We start from the raw sequence: 18,991 nt of genomic DNA, 5'->3' as shown, positions 1-18,991 counted from the left end.
ATGAGAATTCCCTTGAATGATTAGCATTTAAAATCAATTTTATTCTCAAAAAGTTAAATTTAAACTCAACTTTTCAGGGATACATCGGTGTACCTCTCAAGGACTACATAAAGTTTTCAGGGGAAGAAAATAAATACATTTACAACCTCACAGCCCTGCCTTCCCAAAGCAATACATTCCATACCTAGGTAAGAAGAAATATCTTATGTCCAGAGTTCTTGCCCAAACACTGTGGACAGGTGTATACCCAGTATTGAGACAGATATAACAGACATTGATCACACTTTGCACAACTCACCCATAAAAACTGTTGGCACTAAAATTATATATATATATATATATATATATATATAGAGAGAGAGAGAGAGAGAGAGAGTCCTGCTTAGATTTATGTTAACCATAAACCATAACCATATGGGCTGATTTGTTATTAACCAACTAATTTTCACCTTTCTGGATTGCATAATTTGAGACAATAAGATATTTATTGAATAGGAAAGATTAATTAAATAACAGCACCCACGGCATCATTAATAGATTGAGAGTGAACATCTGTAGGTATTTTTTCTAAGAAGAAAATCATGATGATAGCATTCCATGTAGTACCCTGCAACTTTAAGTGTATCACTTTAAAAGTAAGAACTCTAGATCTCGTGTCATGATGTTGTCAAGTCCAATGTCAACTGTGCCACTTATTAGCCCTATTAGGGGAAAATTTCCATGCTCTAAACCTTGTTTTCCTAATCTGTATAGTTCCTCCTCACAGAGTACGGTGACAATTAAAGAGGTAATGTGTAATGAGGTAAGAAACAGGGTGCCAGCCAGACACATTATATGGGGACAATAAAACTTAACCATTACTACCAGCTACCTGTTGAAAAGAAACGTCATATTTTAAGATATAGGGCTCCCCCTACTCTCCAAAAGTAGAGCATTCCTATGAAACCTTTTGCAAACTGAAATGATGTGAAGCAAAGAAACAATTACCATGAATTTATATGGAACATTTTTGAGCGTTCCCACCCCGCCCCCCCAAAATCACCTCTCTTAGGCTTTTCTGATACCTTAGGACACATCTTGCTAATGATGCACGAAATAAATCGAGGTAAAGCACAGATGCTCACAGACACAAGTCAGAACTCTGGCAGTTGATGCTGGGACGCTGAGTGTAGGTCCTGGGGAAGGAGCTTGGTGGGGCGACTGTGGCTACTTGGGGTGGAGCTACCTCTAACACAGCTGCTGCCAAACCAACCCTGAACCCTATATTCACTTTCAGTCTATTTTCCCATAAAAGTGAAAATTCTCTTCAGATGTCTTTCAGTTAGTGAAAGCAGGTACCAGTGCAGGTCTTCTGTAAAAGCAAAGTGGCGTAATGTGAACTTACATACAAAAACGTCCTTAAGTGAGAAACTATACGTATCTAGCATATACACTATATGTATGTATATATGAATAGGCTGTATATGTGTCTCTCTGTGTGTATACACAGACAGGTCACTTTTTTTATCCCCATTTCTAGATAAAATTTTCATGTTCAGGGCAGTGAATAAATCTGCCAAAAGATGCACTGCTGGTTAGAATTAGCGTTGAGAGTGACTTTAAAACCATTCCTACTTTTTCTAAGATGCAGTTCATCTGAACTCATGCTTAACACATAAAAAGTAACTATTTTTTTAAGCTTAAAAATTAAACCATCAACTTGCACCACCCTGAGGTTGTAAGACCTTCATAATCTAGCTGGTAAAATTTGAGGGGAAAAAAAGAAGAAAGAAGATGAAAGGAGAGGAACCATTTGCCACTGATATTGTATACACAAATCTTGTTATGAATATAGGAATTTTTTTCACTGCACTCCTAATACATAGTCATGCAATTTATATTTGAAGGTTTTTGGTAATTTGTTAACCCCATTAGAGAGATTGTCCTGATGGTGAACTAAAATATGCTTCCTTCTAATTCCCACCCATTGTCCTCTTCTGCTCTCTGCTCTTTATAACTCTGAGAGTTCTGGCCCAGAGACAAGCTGGAACCAGCTCTTAATGAAAGTACGGATCGAGGCAGGGAAAACTGTTCTCATTATGGCACTGACTACTAAGATGGATATCCGGTTTTTTGTTTTGTTTTGTTTGCTTTTTTAAAAGATTTTATTTATTTATTTGTCAGAGAGAGAGTGAGAGAGAGCACAAGTAGGGGGAGAGGCAGGCTCCCCATTGAGCAAGAAGCCTGTTGCGGGGCTCCATCCCAGGACCCCGGGATCATGACCTGAGCTGAAGGCAGACGCCTAACCGACTGAGCCATCCAGGCATCCCAGACATCCAGTTTATACGTTTCTCTAAACCTAGATGGTATGCCCCACATCCAGTGAATTCAAATTTTGTTGATGAGGCATGAGAGGCACAGATGTAGAGTATGAATGGTATTCAAAGTCATCTGGGGCATCTCAATCATAAAAAATCTATTTATTAGGAAAGTATATGGTGGACAGGGTTCAACCCCCAGAGAGGAGGCTGTTAAAAGGTAGATGGTTTGATAATCCCTCTTTGAAAGGGTTCAGGGCAGGTGTCCAGTGCTAGTGGGAGAATGAAGTCAAAATCTGAGTCCATGTGCATCAAGCCTACATGATGAGCAATTGGCTTGGGTGGATAGGAGAGTTCATTAATTCATTAAATATATTTGTGGAGCACTGGATATGTGTTACGTGGCACCATGATAAGAGCTGGAGACACATTGGAAAATAAGTTGAATCAGGTTTCTAGACTCATGGGCAGAACTCCCCTCAGGCTCACTGAACACCAAGCCTACCACACTGAAGCCCAAGATTTATTCCATTATCAAGGATGGAATGCATAAACCTGTCCTATTTTTATATGTACTTTCTCTTCAACATAACACCTCTTCAAAGACGTATTGAGATAAGTTGAACAAGGAAATTTTTTTGTAATAGTACCACACTACCCTTTCTCAAAGAGCAACATAGACGCCTCTCTTTGAATACATGTACACATTGGCTCATTTTGATGTGAACAAAAAGTTCTTACACCAGTGTGTATACTCAGCCACACCATTTTCTAACAAAGAATATATCCTTGTGGTTGTGCATAAATGAGCATTGACACCTGGTAAATGTCCTCTTGCCTTATTTTTTCCTGGCGACCCACACCAGACATTCAGTGAAACTCAGATTTCCCCCAGATTGTCACTTTCATCGTAAAATAAGAACAGACAGGAGGAAGGGAGGAGAAGTGAGTCAGCCATTTTACAATTTATTAAAATGTGAGTACAGCAACCCCAAATTAATCACCATGTTGGCCTCTGCATTTGGGAGATCATGGAGATTAATGTGTGTCCATACAATTTTAAAGCTATATAACCCTTTGGCATTTGTATTTTTCTTTTCACATTATAACCCTGAAGCAGACTAATTTGTCAATAGTTAACACTTATTCTTTGTGTAAACCTGGTTGGTGGGCCCGCGGGAGAGGGGAGGGAGACAAGGACCTGAGGACTCTGTACAATCAACTCCTGCATATATTGATAGAATGTCAGCCCCAGGGAAGAGTACTCATAAGCTTTCCCACGATGTGTGAAAATCACAGGCAGGCACAGGGACATTTTCTGTCTTGAGAAAATAAGGTAAGAAGAGATGTAATCGCAAACACATTTAACTTAAATCCAATAAAGTCTAGATGGATATTTTTACTCAGTATGGTCAGCATAACATAGAATTATGGGAGACTCTTCCCATAGCGGATCACAATTTCACAGGGATATTTCCTAAATCAACTTGGAGAAGGTGATTCTGGAGAAGGCTACCAGGAGAAACATAAGTGTTTTATAAGTGGATGCTTTCTGGGGATGTTTATGTTTAAAAACATTTTTTCCCCAATTCCCTATTTTGTATGATCTTATCTTGGAACTTGCGGATCTTGGTGCTTCTCAGGGACACAACCCCCAGGATGGATGAGGATTTCTGTACTGGCACTTACAAGCACCATAATTCTCCCTTCCACAGAATAGGGATATTCTCTTTGCCCTAAAGGACCTTAGGACTTAAAGAATAGAGTGAGCAAACACAAGAGGCTATTTCCAATTTTGGTCTCTACATCTGAGAACAAGGAGATAAGTTGATAGATCCAAAACTACATACTGAGACACTAAAATAAAGTATCAAAGAGCACAGTTTTTAAAGAAGCTTGAAAATATTCCTTCTGGGTTTCCTAACACCAAACAGCTATACATAGGGAGATTTTATAAAAAGAGTAAGGAAGGAGGTAAATATATATGTTTGTATCCCCACCTTTGAAAGTGCAAAAGGAAAAATAGCTAAACTCTTCTTTTTTCAGATACTCCCTTATTGGGAACGGGATGGGACATGATACTACTGCTTGTCTTTCAAAATGTTGTGTTACGTTTCCCTCATTCTTACATTTTCAAAATTTCAGTAGCTTGATCTGCACTAGTGCTCTTGCCTCATTGATTCATACCACTATGAAATATCAAGATAGTATTTACAGAGTGAAATTATACACAGTAAAGAATGTGCTCTTCTAATCACCACAAATAGGCCCTCAGATCCATATGGACAAAAATTCCATGATATTTGGGTCCTAGTATGCAAACTCCTTATACTAGAAATACTTACTGTTAAATTGTCTGCAAGTACTCCTAAATAATTTGCTATGCTTGGGTTTCTAAAACATCCCTGCATTTAACAATCCTTATGTCCCATTATTTCCTGGGAATTCCTAGCCATGATTGTTGGAAAATATCCTCATCCTTTGCTGAAATATAATTACTGCATAGCTATTGGGATTATGGGTCCTTAGTTCCTTCACTCTTAATATGGTTTTTTTCCACTGGTACCCAATGATGATGAATTTGTCGGCATGAAGTCATCCAGGAACTTAGCAGAAGTCTCCGGAGTATGATGGAGGCAGAAGACAAAGTACAGTTGGGTTGATGGGGAAATGGGCTGTAAGAAGATAGAGATGGCATATACAGAAAACATCCCAATATACCGAATTCCAGAAACTAGATCATTTTTCAAAGTGCCATGTGAGAGGCATGTTTTAATTTAAAACCATGGGATTTAACAGAAGAGGAAAGTCATACCTTGTGATGGGAAATATTTTCAGGAAGCTTTCCTGTAAAGGAGAGTTAAAGCAACAAGATCAAGAGTGGTGGTCAGACATTGTCAATCAAAATATTGGTAATAACTGATATAATTTGAGTGTAATGCTAAGCATTTGACATGTGGCTTTAATTTAATCCACAAATCGCCCCTATGTGGTACATACTATTATAATCTCTGTTTTGCCCATGAGTAAATTGAGGCACAAAGACTAAGTAACGTTCCTAAAGTCACCCTGCTGGGATTTCAAGGCAGGCAGTCCAGTCCAGTGTTTGCATTATTAACCACTGCACTAGTCCGTCTCACCTTGGGATCATGGGCATATTTGGAAGGTCCAGAGTTTCTGTCTTGCTACTCGTGTTCTATGTGACTGCTCACAACTCACTTAACTTTTCTAAGCTTGTTATCTGTGTAAAATGCACATATTGTTGGACGCATGGAAAAGAGGGAAAACTACAAAAACACGACTGTTTCACAACACTTCTATCAGTCATGAATAGGTTGGAAGCTTAGGAATATTTCATCCATTCTCCAAAGGGAATAAATAGATAATTTCAAGAATTCTGAAGACAACTCTTTTTTTTTCTGTCCCTCAGAAGGCAAGGAAAAATATCACTTCACATAAAGGAGGAGATTCTAATGGAGATAGAGTGTTCCAGGGGGATCTGGTTGAAAACACTTGAAGTCAAACATGAAGTTTCTGAAAAGAACCTTGAGGAGCAATTGCTCTGACCGAGAGAAGGAAAAATGACATAATTAGGGCCCGCTAGGCTAAAGTGATGTGATCCAGGGATGGAGTGTGACAGGAAGATGTAGAGCACAGGATCATCCTATAGGACACCGCCAATCCCTCTGGAGGCAAGCATGGCCTGTGGGTCCCACGAGGTAAGGACGTCAAGTCCTCTGTTTAGAATTATGAAAGCATTCATGTCTCTCTGCTGTAGAGATAGTATTCTCGACTGAACAAGCAACTCCCCAGAACTTTTAAATGACTCCTATTTTCCTCTCTTATTATTGTGAAGTATGTAACAGGCTATGTTGTGTTTAGTTAATTTTAAGAATGAAATATCATGTATTCCATGATGGCAACAATTTTTTAACTTTTGCAGGTATACGGTCACTTAAGTCTTGTGTCCAATCCTATCTCCCACTCTTAGAGTCCTATAGAATAGAGCCACAAATTCATAATATAATGTATTATCAAACATAGATATTTGATGAATGAATATGCACTCTTTGCAATACGACTTCGGCCCACCTTTTTAAGCCCCTCCTTTTGCTACCCACTTCCAGGTGCATACCTCCAAGTCTACACATGTGCTAGAAATTTCCACAACAGGTTCATCTCTCTGATTTGTGTATTTTGCCTGTATGTATAATTCCTTGTTGTCTGTGCTGCAACCTCTCATTCATCCAATGAAATGTGGCTCACAGTCTCAGCCTCCCAAAGGCCCCCAGGGCTTCTCCCTCTGTTCCATAGGCTCAGCTCTCCATATTCCTGTCATGGCATTTTCTGTTGAGGACAGGGATTAAAGACAAAGGCAACGTGTCCAGGATATAACAAGTAACCAGGGCATGCTTGTTCAATAACTACCTTATAAGTGGCGATTCCAGGAATGGAATTCAAGGTGTCCTGGTGCCCCCTGGTCCTACTAAGTTCAGGGCAGCACTCTAGGAACCAGAGGTGTTTTAATCAAGGTCCTTGCAGGAGAGAGATGACGCACATTAATGAGGTAATTGAGAAGACTCAAAAGGGAAACCTTATACAGAGGTGTAGGTGGAATTAAGGGAAACCATCAAGGGGTCTTGACGCATGTAGGGCAGCAAGTGCAGGGCCTGTAGGGCCAGTGGGAGGGACAGGTTACCAGACCCAGAGAGAGCCCCATGTGAGAGCCACCTGACGGGACCTGTGACCTCAGCAGTGAGGGAACAACCTGCTACTGCGACCCCAGAGAAGCCAGGAGGTCATTATCTGACTCATGTCTCCCACTGCTCTCTGTTCTCTCACAAGGGCTTCCCCTTGGCCAATCCCAATTGGAAGCCGGAGAAGAAAGGATCCAGTTTTTGGAAGCTGTAAAATTCAGCCCCCTGAGGCTTCCAACATGGTGGAACCACACAGAGATGGAACTGAAGGTCAAACAAAGATATTCAGCACAGAAAGTGGAGTCCAAACTCTCTCCTTCAGCAAGCAGAGTCTGATGATGGCTTATTCTGGGAACGAGGATGCAATGAAGAAGTTGGAAGAGCTTCAGTGTTAGAAAGGCAATAAACAGCGGACAGCCAGGATTAATATGGGCGGTCCTAATAAAGTATCAGGGTAAAGAGCCAGGCAGAAAGGTGGAAACCAGATATGAGGCAATGGGACAAGAACCCAGAATTGAACAGGAGCGTTTTAATGAAAAATAGAAGGTGTGACCAGGAGAAATTCTCTAAAACAACACGGTTGTAGCGCCTTTTTTCAAAATATATACAGATTTATTCATAGGTGAAGAAGGATCTGGTAGGACTGCAGAGCTTGTTTTGGCAGGTAAAAAGAGGACTAAGATACGACTCCTAACTTTAGGAACTCTCTAAATTCCTAAAGCCAAAGGGGCCAGACATAATCTAAGACTGCTGTCCCCGCCTTGGCAGATCCTGGCATCTCAGGCCTATTAGGTCTCTCCTGCGACCCAAATCCTTCAGAACTATTTTTGAAGATATCCACAAGACTCTGAAATTCTTTGACATCACAGCCATCATGCTTATAAAGTGGAGATATATATGTATATGTGTGTATATAACATAAAATACAATAACATAATAAATTATTAATATTATATATCAATAATTAATTAATCGCACCATTATAACCATTAATTGATATTATTATGTGTTAATTATAATACGATTATATGTTATATTTATAAATATAAAATAAGTATAATTATAATTAAGTATAGCATTAAATATAATTATAACATAGGTAATTATATTCTTATATACCTCAAAAAAATTACCAGTAAGTTGGGTTTTTTTAAAGTCTATTCGCATTCTAATAAAATCTCAACACCTAGGACATGACTCAAGATTTTATTTTCAAATAAAATCAGTCAGCTCAACCAAGAAAAAGGCCATTTGGAAAAGTAATGGCTACTTTAGAACTACATCTCCCTTGTTCCCTCTGCACCACCGGTTCTTGTAGATTCCCTTTTGTGCTGCTTTAGCCCAGAATCTTTTAATGGGAAGAAACAGAAACTCAACTCAGACTAACTGAAGCAGGGAAAGAAAGGAGGAAACACAGGGCTGCAGCTGGACTGTGGCTCATCTAGATCTGGGCGCCGAAAAGGCTCCGCCTTCCCTGGGTTCTCTTTGTTGGGCTCCTTTCTACAGACTCATCCCAGGATAGGAAAGAGTCAACCCAAATCCCCATTCTTCCACTTCACCAGCTCCAAAAAAATTATGGAGTGCCCCTCTGTCTGTGACACAATGTCCTGTTGTGGTCCCCGAGTAGCTCGGTCTTGGTCTGGTGCCACCAATGTGGCAGGAGCATGCGTGAGATGCGGGCAGGCTGGAGGTAGTAAGGATATCATGAACTCATGGAATCTCTTTCTCTGTGCCTCTCTTTTTCTTCCCATCTTTCTATCCATACATCCACCCACTGATCTACCTGTAAAGAAATATACCTTTGTTTGGAGTAGTAGCGTTTTGAATTATGTTAACTTGAATTGAATTGAAGGGCTTAATGAGAGAAAGGGAAATAAATGAAAAAGGATAAAGAGCAGAGGGAGTCCTGTTTCTCCACCTTCTTTCTGCCAGGAGACATTACACATCCCAATTACTTGGAACATTCACCCCTCAGAAGTCCTAGACCTGAAATTGCTCTTCTTTCCAGTGGCCTAAGACCACCAGGATTTCAGATCTAAATATCAAGAAGCATGAAAACCCATTTTGTTAAATTGCAGGATGCCTCCTACACCCCTTCTTTCCTTCTGTTCCCTCTCACCTCCCAGCTTCTCGGCTAACTCAGACTCACAAACTCGTCCCTGCCAAGTGATTCAGCCCCGGGCAAGTGAAGCCTGTCGATGAGGCAAAAATAAATTTATTTGTAGTTCTAGATCTTATCTCAAAAATTCATCTAAATGTTCCAATCTAATCCACAGTACAACGTGTTTGTTCTAATGTGAAACAATGCATCTACCAGTCATTTAAGTAAAACTGGTAGTAGAGAAATACCCCCCCATATTTCTTCTTTGCAGGGCACCTCTCCATCCCCGGCACACTGCTCTGAATACCTAAATCCAACAGGCAAGGTTCTGCTTACTCTCTCACAAAGAAACTAAACTTGGGTAAGCCCATAGGGATATAACTGCCAGTCAGAAATCAATACTATTGTTCCAGTGTCACTTTCATATTCATTGAAATTTCAGTTTCCCTAAGTGTTTTGACAATTATTAGAAATTTCCCAAATGAGGAAATAGCAATTATAGTTTTTCAAAAAGCAACGGCCATGAGATATTTGAAATTATTGTGATGTCCATGGTGGTCTTGTTATCTATTATTCTTTTTATCAGGTTGGCATTTTTGAAATGAAAAGAGCTTTTTTAAATGACTTATGGGGAGATATTTCTGTGAAACTGACACATTGTACCTGGCCATAGAACAGGGCCAGCAGCCAATTTGAGGACGTGAAGTTGTTAAGGCTGCAAGAATAAGTGTGTGTGCCCTTTTGTTCTGCTGACCCACACTCTTGTTCCACTCCTAGGGGGTATGGATTTGACCATTTTTTTCTACCACCCCTGCTTCTCTCTGCAGGGAATTTCCTCGTTGTTCCTTATGCTCCTTGGACACAAGCTGATGTGGGTGTTAGAGACCACGCCTTCTTTTGGAGTTTTATAACCTTTGAAGTCTGATTCTTTTCTTGAGTGTTTTCTAAAATCTCATCTTTAATTATTTGGCATCTTCTAACACAGCAAGACCCCAATTTCCAGAATCTATTCTCTTTCAATTTTATTTACATGCTAGCCAGCTATTTTCTGACTTTTTTTTTTTTTTTTTTGGTAATAACCTTGCCAAGGCAGCTAATAGACACAAGTTCTCTTATCCTATTCAGACACTTCTTCTAAAAGTACAAGTTAAAGATACTTACTTTGTCTCCCAAGCTACTAAAGGCAACAGTTTTCCCAGCTGCTCTTCCACACTATAAAACGGATAACTAGTTTCTTATATATCCTCATCTCTCATATTGACCTTATTGTTGCCTAACAATGAGGCCAATGCCATATATTGTTGTTTTACTTTAAAGCAGTCTGATTCAAAAGACCAATTCTTTGTTAGCACACACTAAGCTACGTCTTAGTGGATAATATACCCTTAAATCATAATGCCATCAAAATTTATTTCTTATTCATGTCACAGTTGAAAATAGGTCGGGCAGCCCTTTGCCATCTTGTAGTGGTCCCCTGAGGAGGCCCTGGCTTCCTAAGCTGTCAGAGAAGAGCTGGAGGACTGTATCGGGTGATTTCAAAGGCCATGCCTGGAAAGGGGTTACATCATTATTGCCTACATTCCTCAGGTCAGAACTCAGTTATTGGGCCACATCTAGTTGCAGGACAATCTAGGAAATGCAGCCTTTCTGTGTGACCTAAAAGAGGAAGTGTAGTAAACACATGACTTTTTCTCTGCTATCGGCGACTACAAGCTGGTAGTTAAGTGTATAGGGTCTGACTTCAACATGTATTGGCCATTGAGCAAGTTATTTAACCTTGGTGTTCTTCCATTTCCTTCTCTGTAAACTGAGGATAATAAAAGGATAACTACATTGGGGGGGTCATAAGTTTACATATATATATATATATATATATATATAATAATCTGAATAAGCCTGGCACACAGCACTGTATAAGGTTATATAAGTGTTAGATAGCAAATTGTTAATATTCATTACAGACACACTGGGATAATTAGCAAATGTGCCATTTTATAGAAAGTCTATTTGATTAGGAAGCCAGACATTTTAAAATCCTAGCCCACATGGCTCTAAAGCCAAAATAGTGCATACCTTCATGACCCATTTTGTGTCCTTTTACTTTAGCTCATTTCAGTTTTGCAGGATTTATTTTAGACTGTGTGCTAAACCAATAGGATGAGACATTAGTGAAAGGTCTCACTCAAGGAATATTCTTTCTAAACATTCTAGAGGAATTATCTCATTAACGACTGCCAAATTTACCAAGAAGTGAGTCTGTATGAGAAAAGATTGTCTTTCATTCATAAAATAATTTTTTCATGTATCAAAACTTAAATAAGCATTTAGTATGTGCCAGACACTGAGTTAAACAAAAAAGCTGTAAATAATGGATATTTGCTATGGCAGTGGAAGGAGATTGTGCGTCTTTGGAGTAGCTTTTATTATTATCTACATTTTTATAAAGAAGAATGTGGAGTTTGAAGAACCAATGGTGCTCTACATTCTCCACTTACTATAGGAAAAGAGTTAAGATTTGCATCCAGGACTGTCCTGAGTCAGGAGCCATTCTCTTCACTCCTCCAGCATGTTAGCCAGAACACTGGCAGGAAACAGCCAGTATGTTCAAAATGGGGTAAGTCAAGGTGAGTTCTAAAAAGGGACTACAAATAAGAATGTGGGCCAAGTACGAGGAGACACCAGGGATAATGTAGTATAAAAGGGCTGGTAAGATCTGATGACAGTTCCTACCTGGAGGTGTGCCAGGAAAAGAGAAGGAGTAGTTACCAGGAGCCAGAGAGAGAAGGCTACCTGTCAGAAAATGGGAATTTTGGTCCAGGAGTGTACTCAACCTAATTTGATCCCACCGGGAAGGAACCGGGGCAAGAAATACTCAATACCCCCCTCACTCTGATCTCCTGCCAGTGATTCTCACTGACCAAAACAAGCAGAAGTCAGAGATCAGGGGAGTCCATTGATAAATAAGTCCTTATGAGTCAGCCTCCCAAAGAACTGAAGAAGATGGGAAAAAGAAATGAGTGAATTTGAGGGGGGGCACCAGAAGGTATCACAGTGAAAAATGGAGAAAAATGAGTCTGAGTGGAAAACAAGATGGCCAAAGTAACCACTTTAAAATCCATGCACGCACGTAATTATACAGCACTTAAAAAACTGTATTAGCCAAGATTTTACAATGTTTTTAACCAAATTTTCACATAAACAACTCTCCTTTACTATGAATATTACTTCAGTCTGTTAATATTTAATTATTTTATTATAGTAATAGGTGAACTGGCGAAACCAGGTTCAGGCACAAACACATTACACATTTGACTCCCAGTAAGCACAGATATCAACGGCTAATAGCTGAAGCATGCAGACATAACACAGGTGCCTAGTCTCTGCAGGAATTTAGTGGCCAGAGGAATGGGTCATTGTGGTTTACGAAGTGAGGAAGTACATCTGTAAAACCAGCAAATCAGAGTTAAAGGGCAGAAAAGAGAGCTTCCGTGAAGTTCTATGCTGAGCATCTGACTATTTTGCTTGGAACCTTAATGGAGAAATATGTGTCCATCTAGAATATTCTAGAAGTCATTTTTCCGAATCTTTTCTTCCTGGTCATATCAAAAATCTTCAGTTTCTTATTGAAGCTGTTATTGGTAGTTAACATCTGTGCAGTATTCATGTCTGAAAAGTTCATGGATCAGCATCTCCTCCATTGCATGCACGGCCCATTTTAACAGACCAGTTTTGCAGGCAACATAAATGATTAATGAATCCTGGGTGGTGAACTAGCAGCTTGTTTGGTGTTTCTGACCCAGGTGCTTTAAAACTCATTACTCGTACTTACTGAAGTTTTTCTAATGGATTTAAAATAGATTTCACTACTGTTAATATGATTCTGCTCTTATGTGATCTTGATTTTCATGTTCCTTGTTTATGTGTTGTTACTAGTCATTGTTATGCACTATCAACAGGCTTCCATTTTTAAAAAAGTCAACCCGCATGCAAGGTGACAATATACCATGTTCCATTTAGAAAAGCATTTACTACAAAGTTGTAGGTCTAAACAATGGACATTTGACACAAGATAGCACTTTTTAAATGTAGAATTTGTGAGTTTAATATTACAAACAAAGCCAGGTCTATACTAAAATAGTGCCCTGGTATATATAGTCCCTATAATGGACATCAGTAATTAGCTCAACACTTCTATGTGGTTGTGATCCAGCTAGCAAACATTAATCAGCCTCTTTCTCGCCATGGGTGGGGACAAGCGCTAAACTGGCCAATCAGATCAACTTCTTTCTGCAACTACTGTGATTGGTTCAGAAAGAACCATATGACTCCAGCACAAGGCCTATTACTTTTTTTCAAGGTTTAATATATGGATGATGGGAGAGATTATGAGTCTATTTTCTCTGGGATTAGGAACAATAACAGTTATGGAAACAAGAGCTTTCACAGAAATCTCTCCTTCTTGCATGAAGGAAGCCATCTGCCCTAGGGAAGAATAGGAATAACTCATAAAAGATAATCACCTAATTAGCACATGAAGGACAAAATATTACCTATCGTGTCCCTTGTGGAAAGTATAAAACCTGTATCTTCTGCATTCCTATATGACTCATTTATGCAAATTTACACTTCAGTCTTTGAGGCTTTAGACCCCCTCTTGGCTAAGGAAGGCCAAGGAACTCTAATGGAATCCCACCACCATTACCCTTAGTGTGGTTTGTACCAAGCGCAGCTGGGGTTCACAGAAGAAGGAGGAATGGATGTAAATGACCAGCGTAAAAAAAGAAGTAGAAGAAAGGAAAAAAAGAAAAAAATTTTTTTTTAATTTTTATTGTTATGTTAATCACCATATATTACATCATTAGTTTTTGGGGGAGTGTTCCATGATTCATTGTTTGTTCATAACACCCAGTGCTCCATGCAGAACGTGCCCTCCTCAATACCCATCAGCAGGCTAACCCATCCCCCTACCCCCCTCCCCTCTAGAACCCTCAGTTTGTTTTTCAGAGTCCATCATCTCTCATGGTTCGTCTCCCCCTCTGACATACTCCCCTTTTCTTCCTCTCCTGTTATCTTCTTCTTTTTCTTTTTTCTTAAAATATGTTGCGTTATTTGTTTCAGAAGTACAGAAAAAGAAAAATTTAAAAAACGTAAGCAATAAGCCACCAAGTTATAATCAAACTTGGTGGTTGTGTAAAGAATTAAAATAAAAACAGACATTAGATAATTTTTTAAATTTTTTAATTTTTAATTTTTTTGTGGGAAAACAAACTTTTATTTATTTTTTATTATGTTATGTTAGTCACCATACAGTACATCATTAGTTTTTGATGTAGTGTTCCATGATTCATTGTTTGTGTATAACACCCAGTGCACCATGCAGTACGTGCCCTCCTTAATACCCATCACCAGGCTAACCCATCCCCCCCCCAGAACCCTCAGTTTGTTTCCTGGAGCCCATAGTCTCTCATGGTTCATCTCCCCCTCTGACTCCCCACACCCCTTCATTTTTCCCTTCCTTCTCCTAATGTCCTCCCTGCTAGTCCTTACATTCCACATATAAGTAAAACCATATGATAATTGACTTTCTCTGCTTGACTTATTTCACTTAGCATAATCTCCTCCAGTTTCATCCATGTTGATGCAAAATTTGGGTATTCATCCTTTCTGATGGCTGAGTAATATTCCATTGTGTATATGGACCACATCTTCTTTAAACATTCATCTGTTGAAGGGCATCTCAGCTCTTTCCATAGTTTGGCTATTGTGGACGTTGCTGTTATGAACATTGGGGTGCATGTGGCCCTTCTTTTCACTACATCTGTATCTGTGGGGTAAATGCCCAGTAGTGCAATTGCTGGGTTGTAGGGTAGCTCTATTTTTAACTTTTTGAGGAACCTCCACACTGTTTTCCAAAGTGGCTGTACATTCCCACCCACAGTGTAAGAGGGTTGGCTTCCCTTTCTCCACAACCTCTCCAACATTTGTTGTTTCTTGCCTTGTCAATTTTTGCCATTCTAACTGGTGTAAGGTGGTATCTCAATGTGGTTTTGATTTCAATTTCCAGCAACTTCTTTCAAGACATGTCTCCAAAGGCAAAGGAAACAAAAGCAAAAATGAACTTTTGGGACTTCATCAAGATAAAAAGCTTCTGCACAGCAAAGGAAACAGTCAACAAAACAAAGAGGCGCATTTTTTCGGAGGGGGCGGAGCAAGATGGCAGAGGAGTAGGAGACCTGGATTTTGTCTGGTCTCAGGAATTCAGCTGGATAGGGATAAAACCATTCTGAACACCTACAAACTCAACAGGAGACCGAAGAAGAGAGTAGCAACAACTCTCTGAACAGAGAAGCAACCACTTACTGGAAGGTAAGACGTGCGGAGAAGTGAATCCGAGGCGATATTCGGGAGGATAGACGGCGGGGGAGGGGGCCTCCGTTGGCTGCTTCTGGCAAGTGCTAGAGCCGCGGGCCACAAAATCGGAACTTTTAGAAGTCGGTTCCGCTGAGGGATGTCGCTCCAGTGGCTAAGCGGGGGGTGGAACCCTCGCAGGACAGTGTAGTCTCAGGACCCTCGGGGTCAAGAAAGACCGGGGGTGCCTGAGTGCGGCAGAGCTCCCAGGTATCGGAACGGGGAAGCCGGCTGCAGAGACGGAGCCGGGGCGCAGGCTCTCAGCTCGGGGTTGCCATAAACTGTGATCCGCGGCCCAGTCGGGCCACTGCTCCTCCAGCAGGGACCCAACAAGCGGCAGATCCGGGGAGACTCCCCTCCCTCCCCCGGGAGGAGCGGCGCGGGAGCGCACCGCAAGGATCTGCTGGGTTTGGAGACTCCACACGGGGTCCAGTGCCAGAGATAGAAATGCTCGGTCACAGGCCGGGTGAGCACGGAGTGCGGCCGGAGACTGGAGACACCGGAGTGACTGCTTTTCTCTGGGGGCGCACTGAGGAGCGGGGCCCCGAGTTCTCAGCTCCTCTGGGTGGAGATTGGGAGGCCACCATTTTCACACTGGTCCTCCAAAGCTGTACCAGAGCTTGCAGGGAACCAAAGCTCCTGAGAGCAAACCCAAGGAGCTTGCTTAGCCCGGAACAACAAGGGTTTGGCAATTCCGCCTCCGGCAAAGACATTTGGGAACCACAGCAACAGGCCCCTCCCCCAGAAGATCAGCACGAACAGCCAGCAAGCCAAGACCAAGTTTACCGATCAAGGAGAACGGGAGAACTCCCTCGCTAGGGGAATACTGCACATAGAATTCATGGCTTTTTTTTACCATGATTCATTAGTTTTTCAAAGTTAATTTTTTAACTGGTTTTTTTAATTTTTTCTTTTTCCCTTTTTCAACAAACATCTTATCAATCCGTTTTTTTAAAAAAACATTTTTTATTTTTCATTTTTAGAGTCATATTTTATCCCTTCATAGCAGTTATCCTTATTTTTGGCATATATATATAAGTTGTTCTCTCTTTAAAATTTTGAGATACAGTTTCTTCTAACAGATCAAAATATACCCTAAATCACTAATGTATGGCTTTGTTCTAGTCTCCTGCCTGATCACATTCTCTCCATTTTTTTTCTTTTTTTTTTAAATCTTCTTTCTTTCTTCAAACAACTTCTTATCAATTCCTTTTATAAAATCTCTTATAATTTTCATCTTTACAGTCATCTTCCATCCCTTCATTGTATCAACCCTTATTTTGTACATATATAAATCTTTCTTCCTTTAAAATTTTAGGAGGCACTTTTTTCTAACAGACCAAAATACACCCAAAATCTAGTGTGTAGCACTGATCTATGCACTAGCCTGATCATATTTGATCATATTCTGTTTTTTTGTATTGTTCTGTTTTTGTTTTTGTTTTTATCTTTTTCTTTTCTTTCTTTCTTTTCTCTTTCTTTTCTCTTTCTTTTTTCTTTCTTTCCCTTTCTTTTCCCCTGGTTTCAGGTCTTTTCTGATTTGTATAGAGTATATTTGCTGGCAACGTTGTTAAACTGTTAGCATTTTGTTCTCTCATTCATCTATTCTCCTCTGGACAAAATGACAAGATGAAAAAAAATCACCTCAGCAAAAAGAACAAGAGATAGTACCGTCAGCCAGGGACCTACTCAATACGGACATTAGTACGATGTCGGACCTAGAGTTCCGAATCATGACTTTAAAGATACTAGCTGGGCTTGAAAAAAGCGTGGAAGTTATTAGAGAAACCCTTTCTGGAGAAATAAAAGAACTAAAATCTAACCAAGTCGAAATCAAAAAGGCTATTAATGAGGTGCAATCAAAAATGGGGCACTAACTGCTAGGATAAATGAGGCAGAAGAGAGAATTAGCGATATAGAAGACCAAATGATGGAAAATAAAGAGGCTGAGAAAAAGAGAGAGAAACAACTACAGGATCACGAGGGCAGAATTCGAGAGATAAGCGATACGATAAGACAAAACAACATTAGAATAATTGGGATCCCAGAAGAAGAAGAAAGAGAGAGAGGGGCAGAAGGTATATTGGAGCAAATAATAGCAGAGAACTTCCCTAAGGTGAGGAAGGAAACAGGCATCAAAATCCAGGAGGCACAGAGAACCCCTCTCAAAATCAATAAACATAGGTCAACACCCTGACATCTAATAGTAAAACGTATGAGTCTCAGAGACAAAGAGAAAATCTTACCAAAAGATAAGAGAAATGACCCAAATCAACAAAATCATGAATGAAAGAGGAGAGATCACAACCAACACCAAAGAAATAGAAACAATTATAAGAACATATTATGAGCAACTCTATGCCAGCAAATTAGATAACTTGGAAGAAATGGGTGCATTCCTAGAGATGTATCAACTACCAAAATTGAACCAGGAAGAAATAGAAAACCTGAACAAACCTATAACCACTAAGGAAATTGAAGCAGTCATCAAAAATCTCCCAAGAAACAAAAGCCCAGGGCCAGATGGCTTCCCAGGGGAATTCTATCAGACATTTAAAGAAGAATTAATACCTATTCTCCTGAAACTGTTCCAAAAAATAGGAATGGAAGGAAAACTTCCAAACTCATTTTATGAGGCCACCATTACCTTGATCCCCAAACCAGACAAAGACCCCATTAAAAAGGAGAATTACAGACCAATATCCTTGATGAACATGGATGCAAAAATTCTCACCAAAATACTAGCCAATAGGATCCAATAGTACATTAAAAGGATTATTCACCACGACCAAGTGGGATTTATCCCTGGGCTGCAAGGCTGGTTCAACACCTGCAAATCAATCAACGTGATACAATACATTAACAAAAGAAAGAACAAGAATCATATGATCCTCTCAATACATGCAGAAAAAGCATTTGACAAAGTACAGCATCCTTTCTTGATCAAAAGTCTTCAGAGTATAGGGATAGAGGGGACATACCTCAATATCATAAAAGCCATCTATGAAAAACCTACAGCGAATATCATTCTCAATGGAGAAACGCTGAGAGCTTTCCCCCTAAGGTCAGGAACGCAGCAGGGATGTCCACTATCATCACTGCTATTCAACATAGTATTAGAAGTCCTAGCCACAGCAATCAGACAACAAAAAGAAATCAAAGGCATCCAAATCGGCAAAGAGGAAGTCAAACTCTCACTCTTTGCAGATGATATTATACTGTATGTGGAAAACCCAATAGACTCCACCCCAAAACTGCTAGAACTCATACAGGAATTCAGTCAAGTAGCAGGCTATAAAATCAATGCACAGAAATCAGTGGAATTCCTATACACCAACAACAAGACAGAAGAAAGACAAATCAAGGAGTCGATCCCATTTACAATTGCACCCAAAACCATAAAATACCTAGGAATAAATCTAACCAAAGAGGCAAAGGATCTGTACTCAGAAAACTATAAAATACTCATGAAAGAAATTGAAGAAGAC

This window comes from Eumetopias jubatus, unplaced genomic scaffold, assembly GCF_037043125.1.
Source record: "Eumetopias jubatus isolate StellerSeaLion01/CBP00866 unplaced genomic scaffold, mEumJub1_p1.0 scaffold_4, whole genome shotgun sequence".
NCBI lineage: Eukaryota > Metazoa > Chordata > Mammalia > Carnivora > Otariidae > Eumetopias > Eumetopias jubatus.
Note: the sequence above shows the minus strand (reverse complement) of the source record.